The sequence below is a fragment of the Mchenga conophoros genome, linkage group LG3, assembly GCF_057382185.1.
Source record: "Mchenga conophoros isolate Kocher_MC1m ecotype Shallow Benthic linkage group LG3, M_conophoros_male_GT1.1, whole genome shotgun sequence".
Classification (NCBI taxonomy): domain Eukaryota; kingdom Metazoa; phylum Chordata; class Actinopteri; order Cichliformes; family Cichlidae; genus Mchenga; species Mchenga conophoros.
In genome coordinates this window covers 49,655,737-49,668,331 of record NC_140528.1, presented here as the reverse complement: position 1 = coordinate 49,668,331, position 12,595 = coordinate 49,655,737, and the positions used below count along the sequence as shown (strand labels likewise).

The window sequence follows — 12,595 nt, the reverse complement described above, 5'->3', positions numbered from 1 at the left end:
ATGGTGTTTTATGTTAAACTAGAACATTGGAAGACCCTATTTATGTCTGAAAGTCATCTAAAGACAGCATCACTGACTTGATCATAATGTGAAGATGAGAAATAGAATAAAATGCTGAAGCATCATGCTGATATATCCATCCATCCATCCATTCGCTTCCGCTTATCCTTTTCAGGGTCGCGGAGGGCACTGGAGCCTATCCCAGCTGTCATAGGGCGACAGACTGGACAGGTCGCCAGTCTGTCGCAGGGCCAACACACAGAGACAGACAACCATTCACACTCACATTCATTCACACAGTTACACCTAGTGGCAATTTGGATTATCCAATTAACCTATCCCCACAAGCTGCATGTCTTTGGACGGTGGGAGGCAGCCGGAGTACCCGGAGGGAACCCACGCAAACACGGGGAGAACAGGCAAACTCCACACAGAAACTTGTTGATATAGTTTATAAAAAAAGCATGTGAGTGTACTGTATGTGTGAACACTCAAGATCAGCAGAACATGATCTGGGATGCACTTAACAGGTTCCTGAAAACTCCGGGACAAACCAAAAATGCTTATAAAAATGTGACCTCAAAAGTGAAACATATTGTTGGCCACCAAATCCTGCCTTGGTGTATAATGGGTCAAGAAAGAGGATTTCTCTTTTAGGTGGCTTCAGTACCTAAAAGACAGTTAGCCATGACTTCAAACCTGAAAACAATGTCATTGCAAGCGATCACAATCAAAGACTTTTGAAACTGCGTCATAAAAGCTTGAATACATCTCAGACACATAGCAAAATTCTAACAGTTTGTATGTGTCAAAAAACAAGACTTACACACAACTGGAAATGACCAGGTGTCCAGAGAGGGAGAACTATGATGTGCATCCTCTGAGCATCAGTCTGAAACAGAATTGTATTTTTAAGTATCCTGTATATAAACTTGCACCAAAGTTATAAAAAAAAATCATTTTGATTACTTGCTTGTTTCTTTAAAGGACGGTACACTTACAGGAAAGGACTGCAATGGATCACAGCCATAGGGTGCAAGCCAAGTCCGGGTGACATACAGATTTTCTATGTAAATGCTTATCCCCTAGAATGTAAAAAAAAAACAAAAAACATTTAAAACAACAACTCTTTAAATTAAAGCTTGACAATCATCATATACAACATACAGTACCTTTGACTGAACAATTTTAGTGATAAGCTCAAAACAGCCATTTCCAATCTGAAACAGAAAAAATCATGAAAAAAATGAATGTACACTTTATTATTTCATATTCATAGAAAAAATAATACTTACAGTCGATTCCATTTGTTTGTTTAAACCCAGTGTCCAAAAATCTGCCCGCGTGAGGCATCCTGAAGACGTTTCAACAATCAGCTCATCTTTGGGTCTGCTGATGTCCAGAACATAGTTGAGCTAAAAAAAACAGAGAGGTGTCATAGACTGTGGATGACAAAATCAGATAAGCACTAAAAGTTGCACTTTGCGACATCTGAAAACTTTAACATACAAGCTGTTGTTGGCCAGGGTGCGGTACAAAACACCACAATGAACGGCTGGCCAAAATGTTCTCAGGCTTTGTCAGAGCTTCGCACGGTGGTCCACACAGGTCAGGAAAAGTTGCATCTGTTGAGACCTTCTATTGGCTTTCTTGTTGTCAACTCTTTCCTGAGGTTCTATAGGGATTTTAACAGGTTTCAGACAAAACACTACATAGAATGCATACTAAATGCATACAAATGCAAGAAAAATAAGCACTATCTATAGAAGGAAATTCATTTGAAACAGCATGTAACAAATTCGTTTATGAGCCATCAACTACAACAAGATAATGAATGCAAGATTATTATTTCACCTATATATGACAATCACTATTCAAAATAAGAACTTTTACCAGTGTCACCAGACATTGAAGGTGCTGGGTTCAACACCGTTTCAGTGATTTCTCTGGGTTTATTGCACACCTGTGGGGCTAGGTACACAAAGAAAAGAATATACACACAGAGATAGGAACAAATCTAACATGTAAACAATGGTAGCGTTCTGGTCATGAGACAATACATGTACTTACCTACGACAGCTTGACAATGCCGACAATGAGATATTGATCTGTGTGTTTCTCTGCCATGGAGCACGATGAAAAAACATTAAAATAAGAAGGAATGTTGTTGTAACGCAAAAAAAGTGGCAACATGATCATTGTAAGAAAACTAGGCGATTCCTAGAATTATGAAATCACTAACGGCAAATTTATTTAAGAAAGACTCTGTCCCAACCTTTGCGATCAACTTGCAAGACTTCCACGGTATCCATGCGTGTTTACGGCTACTGTGGAGGTCACGTGTTTCCGGTTACTGTGGAGGTCACGTGTTTCCGGTTAGTGTGGAGGTCACGTGTATCCGGTTACTGTGGAGCTCCACAGTGGCTGCAGCCAGACCCTTCTCGGGAGGGGGTGAGTGTGTGATTCGTCTATGCTACGATTTAGCACAGGAAGGGAGGGGGTGAGTGAGTCAGTGATTCATTCAACTCGTTTGAGCTGTGAGCCAGGAGGGAGGGGGTGAGTGAGTCCTGAGTGATTCGCTTACGCTACAATTCAGCACAGCAAGGGAGGGAGTGAGTAACTCAAATGTGCTGTTAGCATGTTAGCAGAGCGATGCTACTGTGAACCGAGGAGCTATTGTCTTGATGTGGGCTTCTACTCAGGGTTTTTTCTTCCAGTTCAGAGCAGAAATGTTTTTGTTAAGAAACTGGCTGTTGTTTTTTCCCCACAATTTTAATTATAAGCTAGATATATTTCTACTAATGGAATTAGTTTGATAACAGCAACAGGGATGAGTCAGTGAGTCAGTGAGTCAGTTGCGCTTGTGAACCATGATTCACGAGTCAGTAAAGTGATTCTTGAGTATTGAATGATTCGTTCACAAATCGAACATCACTAGTACACACACAAAAAAGAGAAAAGTTTCAGGAAATTTGCCCATGGAGCAACATGCTCCAAGACTCACTTATCCACCACATCTACTCAGAGAGAGAGAGAGAGAGAGAGAGAGAGAGCTCAGGCCTTGACTGAAGCAGTTATGGTTAAAAATGCTGAGTTAGAGATGAAACCTTAACTCTTATAAAACTATGTCTAAACTTAAGTTTTTTTGTTTTGTTTTGCTTTGCTTTGTTTTGGGGGTTTTTTAAAAATATTTTTATTAGAATTTTTTTCCATAGTAACAGACAATGACAAAAGAAAAAGTACACAAGAACCAGAACAGAACTTAGCTCAGGCAATACAAGGTTCTGAGGCACATACAAGGCAGTTGAGGTAAACCACCACCAGGAATCAAAACAAATCAAGAAGACCAATATTCAGGCAAATTAATTCAGTTTGGAAAGCCCCGCAACAAGGAGGATGAAAGTACAGGTCCAACGTATTTCAGATATGGGTCCCAGGTTCTGTGGAAAGAGTCCAAGGTGGAGTTGAGCATACAAGTTATATATTCATTGGGAATACAGTCCATAACAATGATATGCCAGGATTTCTTCGTTGGGATTGCTGGCCTGCCTCAGAGGCGCACGATATTCTTCCTGGCCGCAAAAGATAACAGCTGGAACAGTCTCTTGTGTTTGCCTTTGATAACCAGATTTTCCATTACTCCCAGTATAAGACAGAGAGGGTCCAGAGGAACAACAGAGTTGAAAATAACTGAAAGCACCTTTCCAACATCAGACCAGACATATTGAATTTTCACACATGACCAAAAACAATGCATAAAATCACCCTCCTCCACATTACACTTCCAGCATAAAGGGGAGGAGTTTACATCTATTTTACTTTTTAAAGAGGGTGTGATGTATTCCCGATGAACAATTTTTAACTGAATTGATTTAGCCCGATTACAGACAGATATCTTAGAAGCACAGGCCCAAATCTCCTGCCAGTCTGGAACATTTATTGAGCAGCCTATAGGTTTCTTTCCCAGGCCTGTTTAGCAGCCAGGAAGCGAGGGGCTGAGCTAGAGTTAAGAACCTTATAAAAGGAACTGATGGATTTTCCAGACTGCAGGGAGGACAAAGCATCCTCCACTGCGGACCTAGTAGGGTCCAACAATAGGGTGGTGTCATTAATTATAAAGTGCCTCAGTTGCAGGTATCTAAAAAATTCCAAATTTGAAGGCCAAAACATTGTTGAAGCTGCTGAAAGGAAAGAAGGGTCCGGCCTCTAAACAGATCACCCAAGTTAACCAGCCCCAAATTAGACCAGACCACAAAACCCCGGTCCAGACATCCAGGCAAGAAATAAGGGCCATTCATAACAGGAGCCAGGGAGGATGTCAAATGGGCCCGACCCTCCAAAGCACGGACAGACCTCCTGGCCTTGACAGAGCATAGGATAATAAGATTGTTGGAGAGTTTTTTGACTTGACTGATCTCTTTAACAAATTAAACAGGGGACATTTGGACTGAGAGGATTCAATATCAAGCCAGATCGGGGTAGAGTCGCATCTGAGCCAGTCTGCGATCACTGTAAGATGAATAGCAAGTTGGTAAAGTCGCAGATTGGGTAAATCAACACCTCCAACTCGACTGGACATCTGGAGTGTGGCCATTTTAAGTCTGGGCCTTGGTAATCTCCTCTTTAACACGAATACCAGAAATTAAAACATCCTGTCTTACAGCCTGGGCTAGTGGTTCTTAAGTTTTGAAACATGTTTTGAAAACTATTACTTCTTCCCAAGGCTGCTCGCTAATTTATGATAAATGAGCCATGGTAAATGATTCTCACTTGGTGGCGCTTTGTATGGCTCATGTGTGTAGCCTGTTCTAAATAAAAACCTTTACATAACAACTTCTTTTATAGTGTGATCTTCACATAGTTTAAAGCAAAATTCACAGTATTAACTAATTCTGTCTTTGAGGATTCTAGCTTAGCCTAGCTATTAGCTTAGCTCTTAGTCACTTACAGCATGGCTTCTTCACCTGGCACCCCCACAATTTACATATATATAGTGATTAATTTTGGGGTAACATGTTTTTAGGGTTTGAAAGGCACAGATATTGTTTTAAGAAAATATGTCTGATCTGTTGTGAAACTCTGGACACATATGGGATCACTTAAGGTTTTCCCTTAGGCAGCAGTTGTCCTTTATCTCTCTGAAACATTCTTTGGGTACTTTCCCAGCTGGGAATTTACTCAGGGCCTTCGTGATATGATGTTCTGCTTCCCTGGCCTCTGGCTGCTAAAAGGTTAGAGATGAAAACATAACTTTTCTGAAACAATATCAGAACTTCAGTTTTTAAAACATGTTTTGAAAGCTGATACTTCTTCAGACTAATCAAGACTGTCTTGTAACTGGCCTTGTGCTGGCCCATGTGTGAACCACCACTGGCAAACCTGATCTGGGCCGCCAAAGAGCCGTCATTTTTAGTGGTATGTGGGCCATGTGTAAGCACATTGTGTGGGCCAGGTCGGGGCCATACCAATTTTGCTATGTGGGAATGTATGTAATGTATATGCCAGATATGCCAGATATACATTATATCTGGATTTCACCATTATGGCTACGTTTAGGACCCTTTTGGCTAACTGTAGACACTCTTCTCAGTGCGAGAGAAACAGTCCTGCAGTTGATGTTGACGTTGGGCCTTGTTGTGTATATGCATAAGAGAGGAGCAGAGGAAGTGGTCAGACTGGCCTAAATGTGGGGGTTACCTGAATCTTTATGTTTGTATAAACATGATCCAAAGTTTTTTTCCTTTCTGGTCGCACGTGTTACATATTGTACATATTGGTAGTGTTAGTTTAATTAGTGTTAGCCTCCATAATTAGCAAGACTGTTAGCTCCCTCCATAGAAAAAAAGGTTGTGGTGTAACAGGAAAGTACTCTAGGTCCAGTCAGCAGTGTGTGTGTGTCATCATTCTTTTTCCAGACCAGCATATAAATGCACAACCCCCCCCCCCCCCCCCCCCCCCCCCCCCCCTCGTCTCCTTGCTCCACAGGTGTGTTGGATCTTATTGAAATGCAGCTCTCTCAGACATAGAAATTTGCATGAATGAGTAGTTCAAACTTGTTCTTTTTTTTGATCAGGGATTGTGTATTGCTGAGAAACACTCCTAGACTGTGTCTGGCTGGTACTTTTGAGCAGCATCCCTGCTTCTGCTTCCTCTATCCTCCATCTTTCCCATCTGTGAGTAACAATAACAATCCACGTATCACCCACTGGTCGCGTTAGTTCCTTTGGTATGTTAAAGGAGCAGCAAGACTCTTCAAATCTTGTCAGTTTCATGTTGTAGCCGATGTGCAGTAACTACTGGCCCCTTTATGTGAGATTAGCAACAATTTTAAGCAAACTTTTATTCACTTAGTTATTAGGGGGTAATGTGCTTAGAATTTTGAAGTGAAAAAATAAATGTAATCCATTTTGGAGGAAGCTATAACATATTATGATGTGGAAAAAGTGAAACGAGAACAAGTGAATACTTTTCAGATGCATCCAAAAAAAAACGGAGTCACGGGATTGAAAATGAACAACAGCCTTCACAAGAAAGCCTTCAACAGTCCCACGTTTAAAATTTTGCACACTTCTTTCTTTACATCATTATTATTTCAGAAAAGTTCAGGAATATCATTCAGTGAATGGGGAATCATTTTAGCATACATCTTGGTGTATACAGTCACGTGACCCTCTCTGAAGCTATGTGTATCTGTTTGTCCTTGGCTCCTGGAAACAGAAAAAACAAAAGACTTGGCACATATCCTCGCCCCTCATTTTTATGTGTCACTCTCAAGGTTGTACTTTCACTTTCATTTTGACTGCACAGAGGCCCGGTACAACCTCTCTGATTGCTTTGAGATGTCATTTCACTGACAGTTTCTTTTGTTTGCTTGGTAATTAAACTTGATTTTATTTATTTTACTCTAAAGAAATTTTAAAGAAAAATGGTCATATATTTAAGGAAACCTATTAAAGATTATAAATGTCAGCTAAACCATCTGTAAGGTCAAGTAAAATAATAATAATAATAATAATATTACTTCCATCAATTCAGTTTACAACATGGTGTATTATACATGTTAATAAAAAACACAGAGATCCTGAAAATTGTTTTCTGAAGTGGTCATTTGTTGACACAGCTGACACTGCTCTCTTCATTTCCCAGACATCGAAGATCATCGTGTACATCTAAACCTTTGATATGTTCATCATTACAGATGAGGTGCACTTTGGTGCCAGTGTCCTGTCTTAATGATCACTGCATTGCTGACTTCTGTCCAATAACAGCCCTGTTTTGATGACTTGTAGTAGCAAAATTTTCATAGTTGTCACAGGAACCTATGATTCAAACTTGCACTTGTTTTGCTGTTCCCTCCCAGGACTCAATGTCCCCACTCAGTTTTTCCTTTTACTGTCAATCATTGCTTGTTTTTAAGCACTATAACAACCTGTTTTTGTTTAAGCACTAAAATTTGGCAGATTGGGGGAATTTCCACTGCTGCTGTCACTTTCAGAACACTAGGATTTTCTACACTTTGAGTTTCAGTTCCAAAAGAAAAACAAAAAGAAAATCTGTATCCGTTTAGCTAGTTTGTAGATGTGTGTCATAGCAGCATCTGCCTGTATTTAGCAAATGATTAAAAAACTTTCAAATGTTTCCCTCAAACAATCAGCTGCTGCTGGTATGGATAAAGACAAATTACTTCACCACATTTTATTAATTAATTATTTTTCCCTTGGAAAGCTAATTCAGTGCAGGTGTGTGTTATTGTATTAGATTGTTGTTGACAAATCAAAAGCAAACCAGGAGTTAGGGAGTGTTCTTGCATAGGAGACTGGAGGAGCTTAAAGCATTTATGTTTTCCAAAGGTAAGTTTAACTCTATGGTTCCAATGTCTGACTGAACTAAAAGCTGCTGTGGTGCATTATGGGTAATGTGGCACCAACAACTGAAACAGGAGGATGACTGTTTTGATTTATGGTTTTACTCAATAAGTGTACTCACAAGTCATCAGACAAAAGCTTAATCAAACCTAACATCATCATTGTTAGGTATTTTGATACCACGGTTAGCATTTACAGGAGATTGTTTTATACAGGAAAACTGTTACTCAATAAGGCCAATCTACTAGTTGTTTTTCTCTTTCTCTGTGACCCAAGAATTAAGGTGTAAGACTCACAAGCTGGTCCCCCAAGGTCGAAAACACCACAGAGATGAGACCACTTCCTTACTCCCATCCTCCCTTTTTCTTTATCTCCTGGAAAAGGCTCGTTAAAGGCTAGGTGGTTTGTTTCAGAATTCACTAATGAAAGAACTCTGTATTTTATGTCTAGGAGTGTATTTTGCTGGGATGATCATAAATTGTAGCTGAGCTGATAAACTACACACAGGATACTTCTTTGCTCACAAGGCAGGAAGACGTTTCCTTATTTAGTCTGTACCGGTTTGAACTGGGAAAGCTGACACACGAACCTTTTTTTCTCTATATAAACTGCTGTGTATCAAATAAACCTTTGAGTCGATTGGGAAGGCAACCTAAAGCAGTCTCTGTTTTCTTGTTCTCCCAAGCTGCTCCCGAGCTCGTACTAACACGCTGAATGGCATACCTGAGTGTTACTTTAAATAATTAGGAATCTTAGAAGGAAAGGACAGAACTCTGCTTATCGCTCACGCCACGGAGGAAACCCGGGAAGGCAATTTCCTTCAATTTTGGTGTCAGAAGTGGGATTACTGACAGAAGGTAAATATGCGTCTTTCATATTTATATAGAGACCTATTATACCTCTCTCAGTGATCGATCCATAAAAAAACGGGATATGCTGACGAAGTTTCACTTAGTGATCCAGAGAGATACACTGACTGACTTCCTCAGTCCCCGAATAAAGTAAATTAACCCTTGTGTGGTGTTGGTGGACACAGGAAGTTGCCTGTTGTCTTGAATATTTTAATTTTGTTTAAGTTGCTCACTCAGAAAGAGTGACACAGGAAGTTGCCTGTTGTCTTAAATACTTCTCGTTAAGTGAGAAGTTGCTCACCAAAGAGTGACACAGGAAGTTGCCTGTTGTCTTAAATACTTCTCGTTAAGTGAGAAGTTGCTCACCAAAGAGTGACACAGGGAGAAGTTGAACGGGTCTCACAGACCCGATTACCATACAAGGGTTAAAAGCAGTAAATTAAAAGCAGAAAGACACAGGAAGTTGCCTGTTGTTTTACGAGAAGTTGCTCGTTAAGCGAGAAGTTGCTCGCTAAGTGAGAGTTGCTCACACAAACAAAAAATTGCTAGCAATAAATTTAAAGTGACCTCAGCTGTGCCGCAGCGAAAATACTAACATAAATCCTCCTAGCGTGTAAACCCCTCTGGAAATCACTGAACATGGGTCAGAATAATTCAAAGACCACAGACAGGTCCGATAAAAAATCTAAAGTACCTGTAAAACCAAAAATTAATAAAATACAAAATAAAGTCTCAAATAACGGCTCAGTATAACTCCCATTTCCGGTTACGTGTAACCTACGTCCGCGAATCGGTGAAGACGTCCATGATCACGTATCCAGAACATGCGGGAGTGCTTATGTGACTGACTTTGTTTACAACTTAAGAAGTTCAATGCATTCTAATTTATTTCCGGAGCCTTATCCCGAACGATTATCGCCAGAAAACAGGTCAGTAGAAATGTTGAATATCATTTGTGATAAGAAAAGTAGTCTGCTTAAAAAGTCCTGTAGAAAATATATGATAGAATGCCGCGACGTGATGCATCAAATGTTACCGCTATGGACAAAAGGAGGGTAAATAATGACAAAGTCGCCGATTTCTTTAAGAATCTAAAGAAATTCCTGCTAACAATGTCCAGAGACAAAATTGACTTAAATGCAGTAACTATGTGTAAACAGAAGCCTGATGAATCTATCCTAGTATTCATAAAACGCTTTATGCACTGTTGGACAAGCTAGAGGTGCAAATTCAGCTCAGTTTTCCAGCAGCCGCAGACACCCAAAGCAAAAATGAATTTGTGTATTTCATTTAACATAAAGGGTGAAATGTTTGCTGACACTGATAACAGCTTATGTTTTCTCTGCCCTATGTACCGACATGATGGAGAAGGAACATCCTCTGTGTCAGCTGGACCCTCAGCAGAGAATGAACTCAACATCCTTTTGTCCGGTACTCTATGTCACACACTGTGCCAAAAAAAACGTGTACAGACGCCACTACCAGGTAATCCCATGACTGGGAGCCACACTTTTGTTTCTCTCACACTGTTCAACAACATGATAACTGCTCACACAAGTGAAGGTCAAACAGTGATTTTGTCACATAACTCAGACATAGGTTATGATATAACTACACCATGTCGTCACATAGATCTAACCTACCCTATCCACTGTACTATTTCTGCAGTTACATTGCCAGCTGAATACCAGAATATGACATTATGGTCAAAAAGTGAGAATGATATATGATTTATTGACTTTATCACGTACACCTATTAAAACACAATAAGCCAGTATATGTCAAGCAACATCCCATTTCTGCCGAAAAAGCCGCAGCTCTAGATGTCATCATAGGAGATTTATTGACTACAGGAGTAATAAAGCCCACACTCCTGTCAATCCTGTGCCAAAGCCTAACAAACCTGGCGTATGGCGTTTCATACAAGACTTAAGGCAAATTAATGCAGTCAACATTCCTCTAACACCTCTCGTTTCAGATGTTCACAGCATATTGACATGCATTGCATACACATTTTACCGTGGTGGATTTATGCTCCGCTCCTTTTTCTCAGTACCTGTGACACACAGCCGTTATTTGCATTCACACATAGAAATAAGCAGTACACTTGGACTCGTTTGCCCCAAGGCATGATAGACAGCTCTGCTGCTTTCTCAATGGTGCTTCACTCCTCCAGGGCTGCACCCTGATCCACATGTGGATGACCTCCTCCTCTGTGCTGAAAGTGAAAAACTGTGTCAAACTGCTACACACATGCTTCTCCAGCACCTCAAAAAGACTGGCCACAAAGCATCTGCAAAGAAAATGCAGTACTGTCAGACTTCTGTTCAATATTTGGGATTCACACTGTCTCACGGAAAACGTTCCATGACTGCAGACAGGGTCAAAGCTGTGACCTCCGTCCCTCGTCCCACTACACAGAAGGAAATGTCGTCCTTCTTAGGCATGGTGAACTATTGCAGACAGTGGATACCAGACTGTTCTTTTCATGACCACATTCTGCGTGACTGTTGTAAAAAAAGAGAAGCCTCCTCGAATACTGTGATCCACAGAAATGACTGCCTCTTTCAATGCATTACAGGGAGTGCTGACCTCCGCCACTCAAAGGTGCTGCCTGAATTGTTCAGGAATGCCGGCCTGCCTGAGAGCAGTAGCAGCTTGCTCTATCATGATAAGGGACTGCGAGAAGCTCACACTCTCACATGACACTATTCTACACACCAATCACCAGGTCACGACCATTCTAGCAAACATAACTACACAACATATGCAAATCTCACTATAAAAGCGAGCAGCACACCTGATTCGCCAGCACATTTATTGATCCTATGCTGTGTTCTTCTGACCGACAGGATGGCTCAGACAGGCTTGACGATCATGACTGCATGACACGTATACAGGAATCCACAGCACCACGTCCAGATTCAGAGCAAACACCTATCTCAGACTCAGCCACGGTTTATGTGGACGGGTCCTGTTCAAGGCCGAATGACAACTCATTTCTTTGTGGCTATTCAGTGGTGACATTGCCTGACATCATACTAGAGGCTCACTCATTACCATTTCACTCAGCACAAAAAGCAGAGCTCATGGCTTTAATACGCGCCTGTGAGCTACATTTGGATAAGCATGTGACGATTTACACAGACAGCCGCTATGCATTTGGCGTTGTGCATGACTTTGGCACATTGTGGAGACAGAGAGGATTTAGATCTGCTGATGGAAAATAAATTGCTAAATTCTGATTTTGTTCAAAGACTTTTTCAGGCTATACAGCTGCCATCGGCCATTGCAGTTGTAAAAACGAAAGGACACAGTACAGCTGACACAGACGAAGCAACAGGTAATGCCTTAGCAGACGTGACAGCCAAGGCTGCAGCTGCATCACAGCTCCCACCTCCGCAGGAAGTATTATCTGTGCCCCTACAGCTGCCACTTGTTACACTCCCAGACTATTTAGACACAAATGTTGATTTAAAATTCATACAAGAGCAAGCCTCTGCATGTGATTACACCTATTGGGAGAATAATGACTGTACCTTAGATGACAGAGATGGCTTATACAAAATCTTAAGGGTTTGATTGCCCTCCCATATTCCCTGATGCCAGTCCTTGTCCGACATTTTCACGGTGTGAGTCATGTCGGACAAAGAGGGGTAATAGGGGCAATAAAATCAAGATTTGTAATTGAGAAAACATCACATGCAGTAAAAGCATATTAGCAACCTGTCTAACATGTGCACGAACTAATGTAGGAAAACCAAAAGCGAAACATCAGCATTTACCACAACCAGATTTTCCATTTCATACATTACAAATTGATTTTACACATATGCCAGCACAAGGAAGCATCAAGTACTTACTGGTAATAGTGGATCA

At 40.8% G+C, this 12,595-nt stretch overlaps 1 pseudogene; it reads right to left on the bottom strand.

Annotated features, from left to right (window-relative positions):
• Window positions 1–566: 566 nt before the first annotated feature.
• LOC146579194 (uncharacterized) lies at window positions 567–12,357 on the bottom strand (annotated as a pseudogene).
• Window positions 12,358–12,595: the final 238 nt, after the last annotated feature.